This window comes from Furipterus horrens, unplaced genomic scaffold (genome assembly GCF_987537825.1).
Source record: "Furipterus horrens unplaced genomic scaffold, mFurHor1.1.pri manual_scaffold_4, whole genome shotgun sequence".
Classification (NCBI taxonomy): domain Eukaryota; kingdom Metazoa; phylum Chordata; class Mammalia; order Chiroptera; family Furipteridae; genus Furipterus; species Furipterus horrens.
The window spans coordinates 105,457,175-105,475,630 of NW_028327174.1; the positions used below are offsets into that span (position 1 = coordinate 105,457,175).

Genomic DNA, 18,456 nt, shown 5'->3' on the forward strand with positions numbered 1-18,456 from the left:
GCCTTCATGGTCATTCTTCCATTGCCCAATTACACATTCCTCATTTCTGTCTGAGACTCATCAGAGCGGCCTTTCTATTTAAGAATACTTAAGTATTCTCTGAGAAGACTGAGGCAGCTCTACAGCATGCACCTCAAAACTCTTCCGGCCTCTACCCATTCCTCAGTTCCAAAGCAACTTCCACAGTTTTAGATATTTGTTACAGCAGCACCCTGCTTCTTAGTATCAAATTCTGTCCCAGTCAGTTCAAGCAGCTTTAGCAAAAGTGCCATGGACTGAGTGACTTCAAAACAGTAGAAATTTGTTTTTAACAGATCTGGAGACTGGCAAGTACAAGATCTAAGTGATGGCTTATCCCATATCTGAGAGGACATGCTTTCTGGTTCATAGAAGGTGATTTTCTTGCTGTGCATCACAGGGTAGAAGGGGTGAGGGAGCTCTCTGGAGTCTCTTTTATAAAAGCAATAACTCCATTTATGAGGGCAGCTCATGAAGTAATTCTATCTCACAAGCCCTGCCTCCCCATTAGGCAGTAGATTTTATCATATAAACTTGGGGAACAAACATTAAGTCTATAGAAGGTTATTTGTCTTTTTATTATTGAATTATTATTGAGTTTTTCTATACTTCATATTATAACATTTTGTCTTATACGCTTTGCAAATATTTTTTTTTCATTATGTCGGTTATCTTTTCACAGTCTATATGGTATTCTTTTTAAGTTTGATGAAGTCCAATTTGCCTTTTTTCTTTTGTTGCTTGTGCTTTCCTATCATATGTAACAAACCATTGCCTAACCTGAGCTTAGAGATTTGCTCCTTAATTATCTCCTAAATTGATAGTTTTAAGTCCTTCTATTTAGATCTGTGATCCATTTTGAATTGCTTTTTATATATGGTGTAAGATAAGGGTTTAGCTTCATTCTTTTGCATGAGGGTGTCTCATTTCCCCTGAATCATTTGTTAAAAAATACTGTTCTCTGCCCACTGAATTGTCTTGATACTCTTGTTAAAAATCCACAAATGTAAGGATATTTTTTTCTGGACTGTCAATTCAATTTCTTTAAATCTATATGTCTAATCTTATGCCAGTACTACATTGTCTTGATTACTGTGAGTCTGTAATAAGTTTTGAAAATGGAAAGTGCAATTCCTCCAACTTTGTTTTTATTTTTCAAGGTTCTTTTAAGTATTATTGTCACCAGAAGGAGACCAGGACCAAGACAGGTCTACCTTGGCATGGTGTAGAACATATGGGTTCTTGACTTTGTGCAGGAAAGATTTTACAACACAAGTTCAGGTGATTTTGAGAGTATGTTTATTAAAGCTGGGGACAGTGAAACAAAAGGAGGGCTTAAGATAGAAGAGGCAAGATGATAGCAATAGGAGTGAGCTCAGGTGGAGCTGCTTTGGCCATGTGGAAACATGAGAAAGGGTTGAGCCTAGGCCAGCTGTGCCTTGGCCCTTGAGAAAGTCATAGAGGCAGAAGAAATGAGCCAGCTGGGCTATATGAACTCAGGAAATGAGTTACAGAGGCAAAGGGGGGGCTCTTGAAGACCAGTTTAGGGGGTTATCCTGGGACAGGCTGACATTGCCCACTGAACTCCTGGTTGCAATCTCCTGGAAACCTTTAGAGCTTAATAGAAAGACAGCAAAGATACATGCCGGAGGTAAAAAGAGAAGAAAAAGGGGTATGAGATTGCTTAAGACAGAACACACACTAGGTCCTTTGTCTTAAGCATTTTTATTTGTTGTCTAAAGGTGGGGATTTTAGGGAGGGTCTCACGGGAGGATCTCGATAGAATATTCATCAGCTTTCCAGAGACATCTTTAAATATGCTGATTCATCAAAATGAGCTTGTCAGAGTCATTCTTTGGTCACTTTCACCTTCAGAGAATGTCACTGGAAAGAGATTGGAACTGAGGCAGTTTAGAATAAATAAACCATGTGTCCTTGGTTAGGGAAGATAAGATCTTATGATTTATTATCTGGCTCTTTAACTATCTGTTTCACTTTCCCAATTCCACTTACCAAGGAATTTTCCTAGCTTTTTACTATCTTGCCTCATTGTGTGTTCCTTAAATTTCTACATAAGTCTTAGAATCATTTTGTCAATTACTACAGGAAAATCAGCCAAAATCTTATAAAGATTGCATTAAATTTGAGGTACAATTCAATGTGTTATTCTATTAATTTAGATTTTTTAATTATTCAGTAATAGTTTATAGTTTTTACTGTATAAGTATTATGCTTTACAATTTTATTCCCAGATATTATATAGATATTGCGATTAAAAGTGGGATTGTTCTCTTAATTTCATTTTTGGATTATTCATGGCTTGTGTTTGGAAATACAATTTATTTTGTATTTTGAGCTTGTATTCAGGTACAATGTTGAACTTGTTTATTAGTTGTAATTTTTTTTTTTATAACTGAATTTCTTTGTTTTGTTTTTTTTATACTATAATAAACATGACCATGTCACTTAAAAATGAAAATAGTTTAGCTTTTTTCTTTCTAAGCTGTATGCTCCGTATTTATTTTCTTTTCTAATTACTCTGGCCATAAATTCTAATGCCAAAATAAATTTTGAATATAAAAGGTTAGAATTTACACCCTTGTCTTGTTACTGATCTTAGAGGGAAAAGATTTGGTGTTTCTCCATTAAGTATGTAATCTATGTATTTTTTTTATAGATGCAGTTTATTTGACTAGGAAAATTCTCTGTAGTCCTAGTTGTTTTTTATTGTTTTGAGGGGGGAAAAAAAAGTGCTGAATTTTGTCAAATGTTTTTGCTGCCCCTGTTGAGATGAATATGTGATGTTTGTTCTTTGTTCTATTAGCATGGTACATTACACTGACTGATTTTCAGATGTCAAACTATCTTTCATTCCTGAGATAAATTCCACTAGTCATGGACTATAATTATTTTTATATGGTGCTGGATTTGGTTTGCTAGTATTTTATTGACGGTTTTTGCATCTGTTTTCACAAGAAGTATTGGTCTGTATTTGTTTTGTAATGTGTTTATTTGGTTTTGATATCACTATAATACTGACTTCATAGAAAGAGCTGGGATCTTTTAACTCCTCTTCTGTTTTTTGGAAGAGTTTTTGGTATTAATTTTCAAATGTTTCATTTAATTTACCTGTGAAGCCATTTAGACCTAAACTTTTATTTGTGAGAAGTTGCTTAATTACTAACTCAATCTTCTTATTTGTTATATATTTATTTATATTTTCTGTGTAGTCTTAAGTTAGTTTTACAAGTTTGCTTATAATGATAAGCATAAGAGAAAGCAAAGCATGTGCTGGGGCAACATAATTAAACCTCCATATAGCAAGGAGGGTCAAGAGACTGTGCCCAGAAGTAGGAATAAAATTAAAAATGCAAACACAAGCAGGTGGTTAGAGGGCAAACACAGTGACACTAGAAAGTTTCAATGATGCAAATTAATAGGCTAAGATGTTGGATTTTTGTCTCCAGTGCAATGAGAAGTTGTCATCAGGTTTTAAGCAGTTTTTAAGAATCTCTGGCTGCATTTTGAAGTAATGACTTGAATAATCAAAATTGGAACTGGGAAAGGAACTTTACAGTTCAGGTTCTAGTCAAGACAAGATATATATAATGCAACATTATAGAGAAGTACATACATTTAAAATATATTTGTGTATAGAATAAACTTGAAAGGCAATTAGAGTGTTATTAAGGGTGACATACTGGGTTTTAAATAAAAAAACAATGCGAGTAGAGAAACATATTGAAAAGAAGAGCAAGAATACAGTTATGTTTAAAATTACAACTGTATATATAAGTCTGGACTTCAGAGAGAGATCTAGAATAGGTATACATTTGAGATCTGTTGGTATTCAGACAGTATATAAAATTATGAGAGTAAAACAGGTCAAGAAGTTAGTGAATATAGATGAGAATAAAAAATGACCAGGGTGGAGCTGTGGGAAATTCTAACAGAGTTTAAGCAGGAAAAATATGAGCCCAAAAAGAATCTTGATAAAGAGAGACTGCAGAAATAAGAGAAAAACCAGGAAGAGTGGAATCCTAAATAACAAGAAAAAAGATTCAAAAAGGAAGGTATGCTCAGTTGTGTCAAATTCTGCTGAGTGGTTTAAACATCCTGACATATTATTTTTAGCCACAGATTAGTCATTCTGACCATGGCAAGAGAAATTTTGTAGTGTGGTGAGAGAAGTCAGAATGAGAGAGAGAAAAAAGACAACTTTTAAAGTTATTTGGCTATGAAAGAATAAATTCAAAATAGATCAAAGACTTAAATGTTAGACCCAAAATCATAAAAATCCTAGAAAAAAACATAGGCAGCAAAATCTCAGACATTGCTTGTAGCAATATATTTTCTGCTCTAGCTCCCCAGGCAAGGGAGACAAAAGAAAAAATAAGCAAATGAGATTACACCAAATTAAAAGGTTTTTGCACAGCAAAGAAAATCATCAACAAAATAGAAAGACAACCCACAGAATGGGACAGCATATTCACCAATACATCTGATAAGGGATTAATGTATTTACAAAACTGAGTACCAAAAATACAACCCACTTAAAAAATGGGCAAAGGACATGAATAGACACTTCTCCAAAGAAGATATACAAATGGCCAATAGACATATGAAAAGATGCTCAATATCACTAATCATCAGAGAAATGCAAATTAAAGCCACAATGAGATGTTATCTCTCACCTGTGAGAAAGGCTATCATCAATAAATCAACAAACAACAAGTTCTGGTGATGTTGTGGAGCAAGGGGAATCCTTCTGCCCTATTGATGGGAATGCAGATTGGTGTAGTCACTTGTAGAAAACAGTATGCAGATACCTTAAAAAATTAAAAATGGATTTGCCTTTTGACCCAACAATTTCATTTCTGGGAATATATCCAAAAGAACCCAAAACACTAATTTGAAAGAACATAAGCACCCCTAGGTTCACTGCAGCATTATTTATAATTACCAAAATATGGAAGCAACCCAAGTGTCCATCAGTAGATGAGTGGATACAATAACTATGGAACATTTACGTAATGGAATACTACTCAGCCATAAAAAGAAAGAAATTTTACCCTTTACGACAGCATGAATAGACCTGGAAAACATTGTTAAGTGAAATAAGCCAATCAGAGAATGACAAATGCCATATGATTTCACTCATATGTGGAATCTAATGAACAAACTGAACTAACAAGGAAAATGGGGACACACTCATAGATGAAGAGCAGGATGACAGCTGGGTGGGGGTGGGTGGAAGTTAGGGATTGAGCAAAAAGGTAAAAGGCCTCATGGACATGGACAACAGTGTGGTGATTATTGGGGGGAGGGGGTATAAGAGGACTACACGGTAATAAAAAAATGATAAAATAAATTAAAAAGAAAGAAAGATAGATAGAAGAAAGAATGATTACTGGAGAGAGTTACAGAGTCATGGGAATGTTCCTCCTCCTCCTTCTCCTCCTGTAAGAATGGAGTCACTCAGAGAACCATGAAGACACAGCGAGCAGATAAAAAGAAGTTTATTGAGGGAATTGGCAAGTGGGGAGGAAACTATGCCACTAATGGCTCCGACTTCAGCTTCCTAGGGAAGGAGAGGGCTGTTTTATAGGGGAAAGAAAAAAAGAAACTATTGAATTCAGTCATTTATCTTGCAGCTGTGAGTCTGATCAAGGCCAAATGGAGCTCAGGTTGATGCACCCCACTATCATGGAAAACTCCCAGGCAGCTGTAAGCAGGTAGGGGGAGGAGGAGATCATGGGAACTGAGGCTGTCACCTCCTCTTTTTTTCCCCCAAGGTTTCTAGAGTTGCTAGAACCTCTAAACAATAATAAGAAAGATCTAGTGAGGAAAAGAGATAATCTCAAGAATCAAGCATAAGAGGTTATTATCAAAGAAAATAAATCCCTAAAGAAGTTGGGGGAAATGGCATTCACAACACAGGTGGAGAGATGAGTCTTAGAAATAGAAGGGAAATTAATTCTATAGTTACAGAAGAAAAAGAAAAAGGATAGGCACAGACAAGATAGTTTGTGAATTTGGTTTGGGGAAATGAGAGCATTGTATCTGATGGTTGCAACTTGTAGCACGAGGGTAGAAACTATTTGGAGAAATGTGGATAGATTGCTAGTGGTGCTGAGAGACCTGTTGAAGCTGGTTATTATGAATTCTTAATTCTGTCAGTTATTTTAGTTACAAATTTTTTTCCTAAAATTCAAACTACTTAGTATAATGGTTCTCAACTAGAGGATTCATTTTCAGAATTATATGAGATTTTTCAGACCAAATGATTCAAAATCTGTGGATATAAGGCCTCCATATCTCTTTTTACAATGTCCATATATTTTTAGTTTGTTTATAATTCACAGAACAACTGTCTTGACATAACTTATAAGGCTCTTCATGATTAGGCAACTTTCTACCTTTACATCTTCATCTCCCACTGTTCCTTGCTTTGAATCTCATATGTCAATCATAACAAACTACATTTTATGAGGGCCCCTAATTGCACAATACCTTCTTACCATTTTACCACTACTGACCTTGAATGGAAAGCTAAACAAGTAGTACATTTTAATCGTTTAATAGTAAATAATTCAACATCAGTAGTTACAGAACACAGATCAATTTCTACATTCTTTTCTACATTCTTTTCTACATCTCACCCTGGCTAAGCGGTCTGGCATGTATTTCTTAGATGCTTTTGTTAAAGGCAGGCATTAAGAACATATTAATTGAGATAAAAAGAACATTGAATATGTTGCAGGTCTGTGGAAGTACAAAAGAGAATTAATGTGTCTCTTCTATGTATCCTAAAATCAGGGCACCAGTTAAACCAAAATGAAGGAAAAAAATCAAGCCAAGTGAAAGAAAAGAGGGCCTGGTACCGATGAACACTAAAGCACCAAAATGCACAGTGTCTCAAAGACACAGAGAGGACAAAATTTTCAGAATAAGGGGAGACTAATCAAATGGGTCAAATGCTGTAGGCATTTATATCAGATAAGGACTGAAAATTATTCATTGTCTTTGGAAACACAAAAGTTCTTGGTGACCTTTGCAAGAGCAGCTATGGTGGAGTTAAGGAACAAAAGTAAGATTACAATAGGGTGAGGAAGAAACTGCTTATTAGGAAACAAATATAGTAAGTAGCAGGAGTTTCTTCAAAGAATTTGATAGTAAAAGGGAGTATGGGGGTCACAGAGGTATTTTTAAATTCAGTATTGGAGAAATTTAACTCTCTATATGTGCATAAAAATGTGAATCAGTTTTAGGGTAATATCCAGCAGGGAGAGGAAAAGAGGGAAAGGAAAAGAATGAGGCAGGGGAAAACTGGGGGAAATAGAAGAAAAAGGGAAGGGAGAGGAAGAAGGAGAAGAGGAAGAGGAAAAAGAGTGAGGAGAAGGAAAAGAAAAGAAGGAGAAGAAAAGGGGGAGTAGGAGAGAGGAAGAGGAGAAAGAGGAAAGATAATTGGTGAAACATGGTCTCTGAGGAGAAATTGGAATTCACAGAAAAGAGCACTTTAGATAAAAGGGTAAAATGCTCTTTCACTAGGAAAGGAAGGAATGCTGAAAGGATGTTGGTGGATGATAAACACTAGGCACTAAGAGACAGATGTGGAAGTGTTACCAAGCAAAAGGGGATTCTTTAATGTGGCGCCTTGGTGTAAAACCCAACAATTTATGTTGAGGAAAACTGGTCTTTATTTTCCTCAACAATATTCCAACCTGGGGGGTGGGGCTGTGAGCACTTCAGCTCAGAGCCCTGTTCTCTCATGGGACCCAGCACTTCCCTTGCTCCCCAAAAGGCTATAAACCAAAAACATACCCAGAAGTTCTCCATTCCTTATCTGTCAGCTGTCTCCTTCAGGATCTGGGGTACGATGTCATCAGCCTCCGTATAATAGTCCAGGAAAACATCTGTCCTCTTGCACTGGATCATGGTGAAGTCCAGGTTTTAACAAAGTCCTTTCTGTTTGTTCCGAGTTATAAAAGTCCAAAAGTCCAGGCTTTGGAGTTCACTGAAGTTGGTACAATTAAAGCAGCAGCAGGTCAGTTTTCTTACTAGTCCAAGCCGCATGACCTCCCTTTCCTTCTTTCAGATTGCCTGGTCCTGCACTCTTTCAAAACTGCATGGCTTTCTCTACCTCCTTGCAAACTGCGTGGCTTTCTTTCTACCTCACTACAAACTGCATGGTGTTTTCCTTTCCCTTTCAAAGCCACATGGTTCTCTCTTCTTAATGGCAGCCAGTTTATTTTTAAATCCTTGACCATGGCCTGTGATGCAGTAGACAGGGCGACCAATTGTGGCCACCAGTAGAATCTTGTGCAGGCCCCTTAAGCTCTTTTGTCACCATTCTGTGGCCAAAGCCCCTCCCATCTGCTTGACACCTTTGGAAGAACCAAACCATTTGCATAACTAAGACCCTAGCCACCAGCCATAGTTATGCAAAGACATCTTTAAAGCTGTGTCCTATCCCCACCCCCCAAACCACAGACTGTTGGGGAATGTGGGAAACCACTTTCTTCACCCTGTAGCAGAAGGAACTGCTATTTTATGGTCTTGCCTTCTTGATCAAATAGAATACAATGTCCATAGGGTGAGGGAAGAGACATTTTGTGATATATAGGAATATTATATCACTGGATGGAGGCTTTTTCAAAATTACAATAATTGCCATACTTCTGGTCAAGATGGCAGCATAAGCAGACATGGCTCGCCTCTTCACACAACCATATCAAAATTACAACTAAAATATAGAACAACAATCAGCCAGAACCATCAGAAATCAAGTTGAATGAAGTCTGACAATTACAGAATTAAAGAAACCACATCCATCAAGAATGGTAGGAGGGGAAAAGACATGGAATGGGCTAGTCCCAAACCATGTGTGGTGGATATAAATTCAGGAGGGATATGTTAAGAGTGAGGAGTCCCAGCCCCACACAAGGTCCCCCAACCCAGGGCTCCAGTACCAGGAAGATAGGTCCCCATAACTTCTGGCTACAGAAACCAGTGGGGATTGAGTTGGTGGAAGAAACTTCTGGACCCCTAAGCACTTCCTCTTAAAGAACACATATGTGAACTTATCTATTAAGACTCACTCTCTTTGAGCTCCAGCACCAGATGTCAGCTTGAAGGGCACCAGTGACATACTGGGAGAAGCTGAAGTGTCTGGCATTCGGGCAAGCAGAGGCCACTGTCCCTTTTCTGAGCCTTCTCATTGAAGAGCCATGGAGTTGGCAGGCTGGTGCCATATTTGAGACTGTATCAACCTGGCTAACACTGTTTGACCTGCCTTGGAGATCCCCAGAGACTCTACCCCACCCAACTTATGGACCCACTCAAGCATTTTTTCATATGAATGCCTGGCCTTGGCTCATGCTTCAAAACGTCCTAAATCCTATCAAACAAGCAGAAGCTGGCCTTAATGAGCCCCAGACCCAGCACTAACAGCAGCCAGCCTAGATTCACAGCTTGGCTTTGCCTGGGAATCTCCAAACCGAGCATAAGTAGCAACAATTTCAAATTTCTTTATAGCTCAGGCAGGATGACTCCAGGCAAAACACAGGTTAGGAAGGGCCTAGGTCTGCACAACTTGGGAAACTCCAGAGCCAGCATACCCACTGGACAGCTCCAGACCATGTTAGAGCACCACTACACTGTTCCTGCAGAGCTGATCCTCTATGGATGGTGGAGTTTGGTGGTCACTGGTTATAGCCAATCCTTGAATCTGACTGGCCTGGGTAAATCCCTCCCATTGATATACCAACAGCAACCAACACTCAACTATAAGAGGAAGGTGTACTCAGCCCACACAGTGAGCACACCTGAAGTACTCAGCCAGGTGGTTGGGGAGGCTGTACCACTGAATCCTCCAGGAAACCTACTACATTAGGCCATACTATCAAGACATGGAATCAAAGTAGCTCTACATAATACACAGAAACACAGGGAGGCTGCCAAATTGAGAAGGCAAAGAAACATGGCCCAAATGAAAGAACAGATCAAAACTCCAGAAGAGCTAAACAAAATGGAGATTAGCAATCTATCAGATGCTGTTCAAAACACTGGCTATAAGGAACTTATAGTGAGGAACTTCAACAGTATAAAAAAGCTCCAGTAAAAAAAAAAGAATATGTTAATTGAAATAAATAATGATTTATAGGAAAACAACAGTGGAGTGAATAAAGTTGAGTATCAAAACAATTATTTGGAACATAAGGAAGAAAAAAACAGCCAATCAGAACAATAAAAAAAAAAAAAAAAAAAAGAATCCCCCTAAATGAGGACAGTATAAGCAGCCTCTGGGACAATGTCAAGAAGTTCCAACATTCACATCATAGGGGTGCCAGAAGGAGAAGAGAAAGAGCAAGAAAATGGAAATATATTTGAAAAAATAGTGAAAGGACAGTTTCTTAATTTGGTGAAGGAAATAGACATACAAATCCAGGAAGCACAGAGAGTCCCAAACAAGATGGATGCAAAGAAACCCACTCCAAGACACATCATAATTAAAACGCCAAAGGTTAAAGATAAAGAGAGAATCTTAAAACCAGCAAGAGAAGTTAGTTACCTACAGGGAGTTCCCATAAGACTATCTGTTGATTTCTTAAAAGAATTTTTGCACGCTAGAAGAAATTGGCAAGAAATATTCAAAGTCATAAAAAGCAGGGACCTACAGCCAAGATTGATCCACCCCACAAAGCTATCATTTACTATTGAAGGGTAGATAAAGAGCTTCCCAGGGAAGAAAAAACTAAAAGAGTTCATCATCACCAAATTAGTATTCTATAAATTTTCAACGGGACTTATTTCAGAGAAAGAAGATTAAAACTATTAACAATAAAATGGCAAGAATGCATATCTATTAACAATTGAATCTAAAAAACAAACTAAGCAAACAAGAAGAACAGAGAATCATGGATACAGAGAGCATTTTGATGGTTGCCAGATGGGAGTGGGAATGTGGAGGAATGGATGTAAAGGAGAGGGGATTAATAGTACAAATAGGTAGTTACAGAATAGCCCTGGTGATGTAAATTACAGTATAGGAAATGGAATAGCCAGAGAAATTATAAGCATGACCCATGGACATGAACAATGCTGCGGGGATTGCCTAAGGGGTAGGGGGTGCCGGGTAGAGGGAGCAAAAGGGGGAAAAATCAGTACAACTATAAAAGCATAATCAATAAAATATAATTTTAAAAATTACCAATTTTGATTCCACCAAACTCACTGCTCAAAGAATTTATTATAAAGCCCACATATGAAACGATCATGAAATATGTCATCTAAGAAATCCTTTAAATTGAGCTATTGAAACAGATGGCCCAGCTATGCAATATAAGCAACAATGCCCTCACCAGCTGTTGATTGTGCAAATTTTAAATCGCTGTATAATGGTCGCTGGTGCTGATGAGGAGTGTATCTAAAATAATCCCACAAGTTCCACAAATGATTATATGTCCTAGGTTTAGAAGAGATTTAGGTAAAAAAAAAAAAAAAAGTACTTTATTATTGTACATGTTTGAACTAGAGACTTTTAGAAAATATCACACTTATGTTTGGGTGTGCATCAATGTAGGAAGTAAACTTCCACCTGTAACACGTAGGTAGGAATCTGGCTGTAAAATGTCTTTATTTTGCCACAAAGTCTCTGTCTTCACTTTGGCATCTGTGATATTTTACTTCCCTGAATGTTCTAGTTCTATTTCCTTTTTTGGTTTTTCTTCTGTTATCCCTGAAATTTAGAGGATGTTCAAAGTTATAGCCACAGGCTTCTCTTTATGTATGCTATTGAATTCCTAATCTCTCTCTTGCCTTCCCCTCAACTATTGCCTATATCTGTCATCCAGGGAGAGGGGCCATAGGAAGTTAAGGATATAGATCTAAAATTTAGGTCAGAGGTGTAGGTTATAAGCAAATAGAGTTAAGGACATAATGTGTATGTAGAAGCCATACTCTCCTCTCTCCCCATTTGACACACTCTTGCACATTAACGTAGATCCAGCTCTAATACTAGTTAAGTGATAATAACAAATAAGTCATGTGTTTTTCTAGACTTCAATCACTCTCCTAAATATTTTATTATTTTTATTTCATATTAAAATGTTTTATTTTAGTTTTTCTAGTTATATTGAGATATAATTGATGTACAGCACTGAATCATTTGAGGTGTGCAGAATAATGAGTTGACATATATATGTTATGAAATGATTATAAGTTTAGTTAAAATCCATCATCTCATAGAGATTAAAAAAAGAAAAAAATTAAAATTTGTTTTCCTTATAATAAGAACTAAGGATTTACTCTCTTAACAAATTTTAAATATACCATGCAGCACTGTTAATTATAATCATCATGTTGTACATTATTTATCTTGTAATTGGGAATTTTTACCTGTTAACCACCTTCATCCAATTCTCCCACCCACCTATCCCCATCACTGTGTTCTGAATATTTTAAATGTATCAACTTATTTTTATCCAACACACAAGTTGATGCTATCATTGTGATTAGTTTTATGCATAAGTGTACTTTTTCTTGTAGACTTTATTCTTTTAAGAAAAAAGAAAGTATGACATTTATGTTTTTAATCCCTTTCAGGGCTTCTTGGCACTTCCTGCATTAAATATGTGATAAGTGTGTGTTTGTTGAATGACTTGATAATAAAATAAAATAATCCAAAAAATTAAAAAGTGATTATATATGTATGTCCTTTTATGTAAATTGTTCTTTGAAGATAGGATTTGTTTGCTTCTCTCAAAGTGTTAGGCACATGGTAGACACTTAATAAGTGTTTGTTAGCTGATTGGTTAAAACTTTCCAGAGTATTATTTTATCCTAGAGAGTAGAAAACTGAGATATATCCTTTAACTGAAAGTCAGAATTCACTAAGTTTCATCTACATACCTCCCCACACATTATGTGTCAGGAATTTGTTTGATTCTTCAGATGAGATTTTATTATAGGCGGTTTGAAGGATGATCACAGGTTACTGCCTCATTGCCAAAGTTCCGATTGTAGCTACGACTAACTACTTATGTTCCAATCTGTTTTTTTTTTTTTCTCTTCCAGTCATTTATTACTCTGGCACTTTTGTGTGATATTCTTTGTATCTACTGAAGACAACATGTTATATACATAAAAGATACCTTAAAACAAGTTGCACTTTAACAGAAAACACTTTAAATCGAAACATATATTATAACCAATTTGTGAAAACTATTCAATTTACAAAAGGGTTAAGTTTTTCTTTATGAATGACAATGCACTTATACTAGGAATAATCACAAAAGTCTACATTGGTTAAAATGGAGGAATTAAGATATCCACCTAAATGATACAGATTGACTTATTTTAATGTTTGGCTGTTAATAAAACCACACAATGAAAGATCTAAGAAATCTAAGGATTATTTATTGTTCAAACTGACTTAAAGTAAATTTATGAAGAGATATCATTTATAGCTGGAATATTGTTTTATTTTTCTCCTGGAAAGCAATTAAATAATCCTTTGTTGATTGGTACATGGAAAAATACATTTGAAATGACTTTCCAAAACAATCCTATCTCTAATTTTTGCCAAAAATAATAGCAAATTTTCAATACAAAAAAGAAAACCTTTTTATTTTAAGAGTTCTAATTGAGATTTGACTACATAATTTCTAGTCCCCCCCCCCCATGGCGTCATATCATCACCCAGGATATGAATACACTTTTATTTTACCTGGAGAGGCTGTTAAGCAAGCTGGCATTGCTAGAACTTGAACTGGAGACAGCTTGTCTCTCATGGTTCTATAATTCTCACTATTAAATTATTTCCACAACATTCTGCTCTATCTCTTCTTAGAGACTGATGAGAGACGTTGTTGATATTGGATACCCAAAACAACAACAACAACAACAACAACAAAACTTCAACATATTAGACCATCCCCTGCAACCCTTTGGACAGGGAGAGGAGCACTTTCCGTAATGGAGTACATGAAATAAATTGTAATACTTGCTACTCCCAAGTATGACAACGTCAGTCAAAAAGTGATTTATAGCTTCCTAAGGATTTTTTAGACTACTTGAGTTATTTTATAAATCGTGTCTTCTAGGAATCAAAAAAATCTCAATAAAAGAGGGAAGAAATAAGAAATTACCTTTTGCAAGGTTTTTAATGTTGATCTATATATTTTAATCCCCAAAGAAGCATAGACATATTTGAAGGCATAGATGAAAAATCTACATCTACCCAAAGAGCAGATCCTATTATCTAACAATTCAATTTCATAATTCACATAGACCTCCAACAAGTTGGAACTAATTTCTGTATATAAATGAAAAGAACAGCAACATTCAGAGAACATCACTTACCTTTGAGATTTCCCAAATTCACTCTGGAATTTTTGGAATTAGTAGGTGGTAAAACTATAAATATAAAGCAGAGGCAAATAGAGCAGTCACACAGGCCAAATGATATGGATAGAATGCCTATAAATTCATTGCTTATGTAAAAGCTAATATTCTAGAAACTAAATTAAATAATGATGGCTAGAAACACTTTCCTACCCAGAATTAATTACTCACTATTAAACTGCTTAGTACAATTGTCCAACAAACAGATTAGAAAGCCAATAGCATGTGAGAAGATAGCTAATGATTAGTAATCAGGTTACTGTAAATCATGAATTCAAGGAAATGGTATTTTACATCAATTTGATTGAAACAATTAAAAGTTTGATAATACGAATTTTGGCAAGATGTAGATCAATAATGTCTCATTACATTAAGAGAATAAAATGGTACAACCACTTTGGAAAACAACTTGAAATTATCTTGTATAAATGAACATTCACAAATAATATGACCTATTAGTCTTTCTTCTACATAAAAATTCAAATGACACTTATGTACACAGGAGACATGTAGAGAAATGTTTATAGCAATACTGTAAAGAAAGTAAAATAATTTGTATAAAATAAGTTACCATTCATAGAAGAATAGATAAAAAGAATCATTCATAAATCTGACATTACACAGTGGTGAAAATGAGTGAACTACAACTATATACCACATGGATTAATCATACCTACTGTTGAGTGACAAGAAAATCTCAGAAGTTGTATACAATGCAATATCCTTTTTCTAAAAAGTGACATAACAGTTCAATATAAAGAATATTGCTCAAGCATATGCTATATAGAATAAAACTATTATTCACAAACAAGGGGGAAAATAAAAGGCTGTATGACAGATTACTTGGGTTTGATCCAGAGTGCAGGATGAGGAAGAGTACAGAGATATGTGTAAGCAACTTTAATTGTCTAAGGCCTTGTCCTGGGTGTTGGTTTCGCAGATGTTTATTAGTTATTGAAGTGAATGAATGCACTAATAAAGTAAAAAAGATCCATGCATGAATCAATGTTGACAGTGTGCCATGCCCCACAAATTAATTCAAATCTGTATATCACAAGGTGTATTTTAAACCAAGCAAGAGAACAAAAAATAAATTTAAAAAGCTACTGTTGACTTTATCTGTTTAATTTTTTAGTTGAAGAAGTGAAAGGCACAATAAATTTGTATATGTTTATGACATATGAAAATGAGCATCTGAATGTGTATTTGTGTTGGGGGATTTACAATCTAATGTCATAAGGATAAATACAAAAAATCACAGGATGCGTGGCACACCACTATGCACCTGACTCTTCTAAATCAAGATTTTATTAGGATTTTATTTTGGATGAGAGAATGGGCAGGAATGTTTCCTCTGAGAGATGAGGTTTCTCTAACATAATGGATCATGCTGTCAGCACAGATGGATTCTGTCATGTGATACTATTAGGTTTTTATCTTTTAATGATGATTTTCTTTCGTATAACTTTATGTCAGTTCCACTACAATTCTTTTTATCCTATATTGATTTTTTTTTTTCTTTCAGTGTTACTAACAGAATTATCAAAGTCTGTGTGAAGGTGACATTATAATTGTTACCAATAGTAAACAACCAGAATCCGTGGCTACATGAACTAAATAAAACAGAAAAACTGGTCAGTCATATACTTTAAGTGAGTCATATTATCTTGCTCTGGAGAATTTAAACTTGTAAACTCTTAGCTTAGAGCCATCTTTTAATAGGCACTTGTGTCATCATAAATAAAGTTCAGATCCTCTGGTCTCCCATGTTGAATGATGGGAAAGTCTGCAGTCATCAAAAATTATGGTTGGAATAGACTTCAGATAAGATGTCACAAGTTTTAGGGTCTGGTGTGTGTTAGAATTTTTGTGGGGAGGAACACTCTACAGATACAGATCAGAATAGAAATATCTTTGCATCCTTAGCCCAAATAACTGTATCAATAGAAACAGAGCAACACTTTTTCTGTTTGCTTCTTTCAGGCCCTTATTACAAATTGCAGGATTTAAAAAAAAATCTCTTTTTATGTATATTTCTGTTAGTGTTCTTTCTACAATACTGGAACCCCTGGGCAGAGGTTATGGCTCATCACTGTATCTTTTATATTTCAGTGCCAGCTCCAAGGCCAGGCAGTAAATATTTGCTAAATGATTGACTAGGCTCCCATTAGGCAACAAGGTTGCTTTAGCAATCAGTCTTCTTAAATGACATTATGTATTGTTGAAAATGTGCTTTCCACATTGGCTTAGATATCTAATTTACATAGGCCCATTGCCATTCTACTGTGACACAGATCTCTTTCTGAGCACTCTGTAGCTTTTCTGACCTCATTCTCACATCAAGACATGTTGAGAATTGCATCCATTTTCATTCAGCAGCTCTGTCTTGCCCTTTCCCTACCTCTAAATTGCAATCCTTTGAGTCTTTACTATAGATCTAACATGCCCCAGCCTGGTCTGTAATTCCATAAAGTCCTGGGCTTTAGATTTTAAATAGGGATGTACTCAAGTGGAGTCTTGTCTGCCTGTTTACTAGACTGCTTTTGAGATTGTTAAAACCTAAACAGCCAGGGGAGAGATGGAAACTTAATTTATTTCAGGCTTCAATGCCTGGAGGTGAGGCAGACTCTGTTTCCCATGAGCAGACTATTAAACGTTTTCAATTTTGGTGAGCAGAAAAGACTTTGTGCACAGTCCATACAGACATTTCCCAAGTATAGATCATACTCAAATGACAGAGTTACCTGTCAAATGCTGAATGAGACCAACCCACCTACACAGGGAATTGAGCAATTCTTTGCTTGTTCAATACTTTAATTCTTAACTCAGTTAAACAGAGGCCCTGGCATACATAACAGAAAGTACAGCAAATACTTCATGTGCCAAACATGATGGGGCATTTTCCTGCTCTCCCCTGCCCTCACCTTCACCAATCCCTATTGGAATAACAAGTTTGAAAGTTCTTTCTGTTCCTCTGGAAGCTGTTATTCTTGAGACAAAAAGCTACAATTGGGGGTCAATGGAATTATTACACAAGACCGAAACTAGTTCAGAAGAATTAAGTTTGAAATTTTAATGTTTGACTTAATATAAAAGAATTGCTGTTTTATTAACCACGTAGAAAGAAATATGGCAAACTGACCTTTACACGAACAATTCAATTTAATTAGTTCAGTAGTTATTTATGAACACCAATCATGAAGGCTTGAACAGGACTATATATATCATATGTTAGACATTGAACAAGAAGAGAATAAGCTCTTGTGTTTATGAACCCTATTGTTTGACTGATTCACATAGGCCAGTGATTAACACAGAAACCATCATATTATAGGTGTTTAATAAATCTTGTGCTATTGTGTTATTATTGTGCTATTATTATAAATATGACAAGTATTATATTACTGATATGAGTCAAATATTATAATATAGCCTTAATATTATTATGCCTAAGTGAGGCTTATTAGAGTAAGCAATATATAAGTTGATTTCTGAATAGTGATCCTGCCAGGAGGAAGTAGGGAAGGTCATTTAGAAAGAAGGAATGGCAAATACATAGCATCCGTGCATAAAATAACTTACCAGTTTGGGGTAAGAAGTGTTCAGATCCTTCTTGGTTGACCAGGGCCTACTTGGCAAGAGCTCTGTCCAAAAGTAGCCCAGGCCAGACTTAGTTGTCCTATCTAGTTCTAGACCAGACCAGGATAGCTTGAGGCAGTGTAGCGAGAGGAAGGATTTGAAATACAGAAAAAGGATGCTGCCAAAGTAAGCAGAAAACAGTGCCAATGGCCAGGTTTAAAGAGCCAGTTCAGCTGTGGGTGGGATCATGAGTAATGCAGTTAAAAGCTAACAGATATTAGAAGTGGGTTCAAATGCAGATCTAGAAATAGGTCAGGGTTGAGGACATTTTATTTCGATGGTTCTTATTGGCAGCAGTGAAAATGAATAAGAGACAAGAAGGAAAGGAACTATTAGGAAGCACTGCAAAACCCAAGTAAATGATAAAGACCTGAAATAAGGCAGTGGTCCTGG

The 18,456-nt window shown here is 36.0% G+C and overlaps 1 long non-coding RNA gene across 2 annotated transcripts; it reads right to left on the reverse strand.

The window, feature by feature from the left end:
• Positions 1-1,724: 1,724 nt before the first annotated feature.
• Positions 1,725-18,143, reverse strand: LOC150012606 (uncharacterized). Of its 2 annotated transcripts, XR_016510762.1 has the most exons (5): positions 18,007-18,143; positions 14,383-14,436; positions 7,843-8,035; positions 4,713-4,791; positions 1,725-1,902 (listed from the first exon to the last, which is right to left on the reverse strand). It is a non-coding gene; the product is annotated as an uncharacterized LOC150012606 (long non-coding RNA). The 2 variants fall into 2 exon arrangements; XR_016510761.1 differs by lacking the exon at positions 4,713-4,791.
• Positions 18,144-18,456: the final 313 nt, after the last annotated feature.